The sequence below is a fragment of the Miscanthus floridulus genome, chromosome 2, assembly GCF_019320115.1.
Source record: "Miscanthus floridulus cultivar M001 chromosome 2, ASM1932011v1, whole genome shotgun sequence".
Classification (NCBI taxonomy): Eukaryota; Viridiplantae; Streptophyta; class Magnoliopsida; order Poales; family Poaceae; genus Miscanthus; species Miscanthus floridulus.
In genome coordinates this window covers 61,147,303-61,152,956 of record NC_089581.1, presented here as the reverse complement: position 1 = coordinate 61,152,956, position 5,654 = coordinate 61,147,303, and the positions used below count along the sequence as shown (strand labels likewise).

General features: G+C 44.2%; 2 long non-coding RNA genes across 2 annotated transcripts; both read right to left on the bottom strand.

The window, feature by feature from the left end:
• Positions 1–260: 260 nt before the first annotated feature.
• Positions 261–2,100, bottom strand: LOC136538956 (uncharacterized). The gene is made up of 2 exons (XR_010779507.1): positions 1,711–2,100; positions 261–513 (listed from the first exon to the last, which is right to left on the bottom strand). It is a non-coding gene; the product is annotated as an uncharacterized lncRNA (long non-coding RNA).
• A 175-nt stretch (positions 2,101–2,275) lies between these two features.
• LOC136538957 (uncharacterized) lies at positions 2,276–2,963 on the bottom strand. The gene is made up of 2 exons (XR_010779508.1): positions 2,809–2,963; positions 2,276–2,558 (listed from the first exon to the last, which is right to left on the bottom strand). It is a non-coding gene; the product is annotated as an uncharacterized lncRNA (long non-coding RNA).
• Positions 2,964–5,654: the final 2,691 nt, after the last annotated feature.

Genomic DNA, 5,654 nt, shown 5'->3' with positions numbered 1-5,654 from the left:
ACGGCGGCGCTAGAGCCCGACGACGGAGCTCGGGGCGGCCACGAACGAGCCTCCAAATCACCGAGACAATCGCCTCGCCGGGAACGAACGCCTTTCCCCTCTCGCCGGGACGATGCGGGAAATGAGACAACCAGAAACCGACAGGCGCGACTTCCGATTTCAAGCAGTAACATTTCAAGTGGGCCCAACATGTTAGCGACACAAAACAACCAGCACAGATCGGGCGATCCATTCTTCGTCCTGCGGCCAGAAAATTCATGTGCCAACAAACCACAAAACACACGTGTCCTATAGCATTTCTGAAAAAAAAGGTTTTATCAGGTCATGTTGTACAAAGTCAATTTAACACTAGCACATGGTATGATGATATGATCATCACAGCAGAGACGGGGCTGAATATTTTTCTCTGTGCATGTTCAGCTAACGGCAGATGATGCAGAGGACGACGGCGACGATGATGATCAGGATGAGCAGCGGCAGTGAAATGATGAGCACGAACTCCATCTGACCTCCCTGCAAAATGAGATGGAACCTTATCTTCTCACGATTGGCAAATAGGAAAAAATGCCAGCATCTGCATACGGTAGGAAATAGCAAGTATGCCATCAGCTGTAGCCCAATGAGCAATACTATATTCAGAATGGCATCCGCGTTCTGGATCATCAGCCACTACATTTGATTTAAGTGTCTGTTGCAAAACAGTCATGGACTCGCAGGGAAATTCAGGCGCATTGGACCTCTAGAGGAACCTGTCAACCACTCCCGATCTTTGCTGCTTTTTGCTTATATAGACAAAGGAGCAACAGTGGCTTATTGTTGGGAAGGTATTGGATCCGATTCCCCAATGGAAACGGCACACCTTGCCCGCCGGCCGGTACGAATCGATTCTAGATCAGTGTGGCTTCTTTGGGTCAAATTAAAACCTGCCTTTAGATTTTTAGAACAGAACACATCACAGAAGGCTGTAGGAGGTGAAAGGTGTTGGTTCACTACTGGTCCTCTCTAGGACTTGGCTGAGATGCGAGTAGAAGGTATCATCTTTTTTTCTCTCCCTCAGCCAGGCGCAATAGAAGAAGTAGGTTTTTTCTGCTCCTCCTAAGAGCTTAGTAGTTGGACGCAGTCAAACTTGGACACCAAAGTCTCCCCTAGATCACTCACCATAGTCAACAGATGAGACTTGCGTCTGGAACTTTGTCCAGAATAATAGTGAGGCACAGTTCCTGCTCCCTCAACTACTCCATTTCCTAATCTAAGCCGATCTAAAATATGCTGCTGCAGCAGCTAGCTGTGTCTAAATTAAACAACTGTTTTGGTTTCTGCTGAAAGCTACTCAAATCGATGTAAAATTCATGAAACACGTACTAGCGTTGATCTAACAAGGACGTCATAGGCATAAGCGTATCCCACTCGCAGCACTTAACTAGAGTCGCCCAGGCATGGAGGGAAGCAAAATCGAAGGGCGATTGTCTTGTCGAGAACAAAAGAAGGTGAGAAGGAAGAAGCCACAGCCCAGCTACAAATTCAAGATTCCATGGGGGCGAATCAGATTATGAATGAAAAACCGTGAAATCTGAACTGAACCTACAGGATCGAGCGCGGAGCCCTGAAACTGCTGAGGTAATAAAATCTGCGACGGCGGCGCGCGGAATCCTCGAACGGACTGGGGGGGGAAAATTAAAGGGCAAGAGGACAGAGTCGAGGGACCAGTACCTGCGCGGATGGAGCTGTACTTCTTCTGCTCTTGTTGGATCAGAACAGCGAAGGTGGGGGAGGGAGGAGGCCAGGACCCAGGAGGGAGGGAGGCGACAGAGCGCAGTAATGGGGACTGCGATGGAGGAAGAAGAGCTGGGCAAGATGCCAGAAGGCGATGGCCGATGCCAACGGGTGCGGTCGTTGGAGCCCGTTAAATTATAATCGGCCGGGCAAGCAAGCGAAAACGCGTGCCACGTGCCCCGGTGGCGCCTAGCTGGACGGTGCTATGCTACTGCTTTGCTTCACAGTTCACGGTGAGAGTGAAGCCAAGCCAGCGTGGCTATAGCTGGTCTATCTTAACTGGTCATTGGCCATTTCGTCACTCATCAGTGAACTATTAATGCAAGGTTACCCACATCTGTGACCAGATTAAGTCAAGACTGAAAGGCTTCAGAAATCTCTAGTTGCTTAGTTACGAAGACAAGCTAGCTAGTGCAGACACAGCATGCACACACAATGGTGTGTCTGATGCCTTTGGAGTCAAGGGGAACAAAAAAAAAAGGAGGAGGAAAAGGACATGAAAGGACCAAATTAAAACCAATCAATACCCAAATCGTAATACACACCGTCACACCGAAGTGGAGACACACGCACGTACGCACGCTATTTATGTCGTTGTGATTACAAAACAATCAGGTCCTGATAAGCAGGCGACGGCGACGTCGCAACGCATGATGTGTGGTGGTCTGTGAAGAGGCGAGATCTGGGATCAGCGGCAGATGATGCAGAGGACGATGGCGACGATGATGACGAGGGCCACCAGCGGCAGCGAGATCACCAGCACCAGCTGCATCTCGCCGCTGCGTCTGTGTACAAAACCGAGGAAATAAATAAACAAGATAGCACTTCATTCGCATCTGAACGGAGCAATCGTACGTATTCTTCATTTGCGTGCAATTGAAGTGGACAGGGACAGCAGTAGCAGGTGGCCCAGCGAAAATGAGTCGTCCATCTATCTACTGTTTTTTTCACACTAGTGACGACGGCCTAGGAGACAACCGTCGCGTGGTTTGCCTGCTTGGCTCGGCAGAAAAATAGTCTCGCAGTTGCGCGTACCTGGAGGCAGAAAATATGACTTGACGCGAGGTGCTTCTTGCGCTGCTCCTACCGGCGTCGTTCTTGCTCTCGGCACCGTGGCGTGCAGAGCTGATCGCCTGCCTGCCTGCTTAAATTGGCGCGTAAGGGTGGCGCAACGCAATATCGGTCCAGGACTTTTGTTGGTCTGGCGTCTGGCCGGAGCGCCTGCCGTCGGTGAAGTTAAATACTAGTACTACTAGCAGGGGTTGGAAGAGAATCGAAGCAGCGAAAGGGGAAAAAGGCGTGCGACGTGTTGAGTTTTTGGGCCTTGATGCTTTCCATGCGTCATTCCGTCTCCATGCATGTCGCGATGCATATGAGCCGCGCTGGACACATCTGTCAAACACACCGAAAAGATGTTTACTGCCCGGTTAGCTTCAACCCAAACAACGTTTTTCTCTCGCAACAAATTAAAACTGATTTGGTTTCGCTGGGCTCGAAGCTTTATTCATTTCGCTGAAATTTAATTTATACTAATTTATTGTGAGAAAATAATATTGTTAGTTCGCTGAAAAGTACTAGCACAGATTGAGATCTCGACAACTAGCTAACTAGCCGGCATTAAGCAGCCTGTTCGGGAGGCCGTATCGTATCGTGGATTATTTATTGCTGGCTGGTTTGGTGTGAGAGAAAAACACTGTTCCCAGCTAGAAATTTACGATCGTTTACGAGCAAGCGAACAGCTAAGAGAGCCAAAGCAAGTGCTCGATTTTCAACGAAGCAAGCCGTTTGAGATCGGGACACCTGAAACCGAAAGGTGGTGTCGTGGCCTCGTGGGCGTTGGCCACGTCTCCAGCCTGCACGCGGATTGTCGGGTTCGTACGGAAACGTGGACGTTGTGTGTGCGGTTTGGACGTTTGGCGAAGGGTCTCATTAAGGCCCTGTTCGGATTACTCCATATTTAACTTGTTCAGTTTTTTTTAGTTAAAATAGTGTTTTTTCTCACAACAATTCAGCCAGAACAGTGTTTTTCAGTCATTTTCAGCTAAGTTTCAGACCAGCGAACGAGGCCTAAAAATAGCAATAGTATCGAAAACTCCAACCACCCGATGAGTTTTACTACCTTTGTTTTAAAAAAATATAACTATAGGTTACATACCACGAAAAATAGTTTATATTTAACTAAGTTTTTAATAAATAATATTCACCACAATTCCTATCAATTCCTATCTATCAGTGGCCTGAACTTCTGTAGTCCATTCAGGCGATGTCGTCAGGCCACCGCTGGTGGTGCGTTCCTTGTGCCACAAAAGCGTGTACGGTTGGAACGCCGGACGGCACGTAGCCATACTGCAATGCTGTTGCTTTTGCACTTTTGCAGCACGCGTACACGTACCGAAATATATCAAATTTTTGTTCTTATATGAGTATAGAACAATTATAAATTGTTAATTGTATTTGTACCAACATAGATCAAATTTTATCTTTATGTCATAACATATTATATTTTTTTGTCCTTGTCTAACTATAGGAAATAATTATAAATTCTTAATTGTATTTGTCCCAACATATATTAAATTTTGTCATGTCTGTAAGTTTGTCTAATGTGTATTTTTATTGTCGAATCCAAAAATTACAGATTATATCTACAGAAATTACAACGAATTCAATCTGCAATTTTAACATAAAATATATGCAACTGTCGTCTAAAAACAAAAAAAATTCAGGCACCTAAATTTTAGCAAATCCCTCATGTCTTTAAATTAATTTATTATGAAAATATATTTCGTAATTAATCTGATGGTATTTATTTGATATCATAAATATGGATATTTTTTATCTATAATTGGTCAAACTTAAGGTATTAAAACATAACACTGAGCTAGAATTGTATTCTTTTAGGGCTGGACGTAGTACCCGATAAAGAGACGCGTATGAGAAGAATTCTTCACCAATCGGTATACTAATGGGTAAAAATCTGTACCCATCGGATATGCGGGTACGGTACGGGAACATACTATCCACACCCGTGCACCCGCGGGTAACTTATACCTGCCGAAGCAACACATATGCATTCATTAATTACTATGAAATGCACATATATCTAATACATCTATGACTATTATACTATTAATTAGTGTAGTTTTGTTGCTATGTTATAATTATTGATTTCTATTGACAAAGAATTGATGATATACAATTTTAATAATATAATATATTCATGTTCTTTTGGTTTGTAGCCGGTATGCATTTAGGTACAGGTTTACCCACGCGGATATTGGTATGGGTGAAGTCTTCTACCCGGGCGCAGGTACGAGTAATTTAGTGGGTAAAGTTTTGTCTCACGGATATGGATATAAAATAGGAATATCCGATGGATATATACCCGTTGCCATCTCTAGGTCTACCTTATGAGCCGTCTTTGCTTTCTTCATTCACGTACTCGATGTCTGGACAACATAGAGGAGGACTTTATTCAAGTAACAGTAGTAACATGGTGCGAAGGAAGAAGCCGGATTTTTTCTTCATTATTTAAGAAAGATAGTCTAAGAGCATTACAAGAGTTCTTAATATTTTCTTTCTAAAACCATAAAGTTTTTCAACTCGCCAAAAAGTATTGGGATGAATAAATAAGATCATCTCCAACTGTTTCTAATAATTTACTCCTAAAATAAGAATATAATTTTACATAAGGAATCTTATACTATTTTTAAATTATTCTAACCACTTTTATAAATTGTTTCTCTCTTGTACATTTGCATCATGAACCCTTTACTACTCGTTATTCTTCCTCCACCCTTTCACCATTAGATTGGCCGCACCATACGCGCGATTAGATCGGCGAGAGGGGATATGCGTGAGCTCTGATCCGCGCATCTTTACTC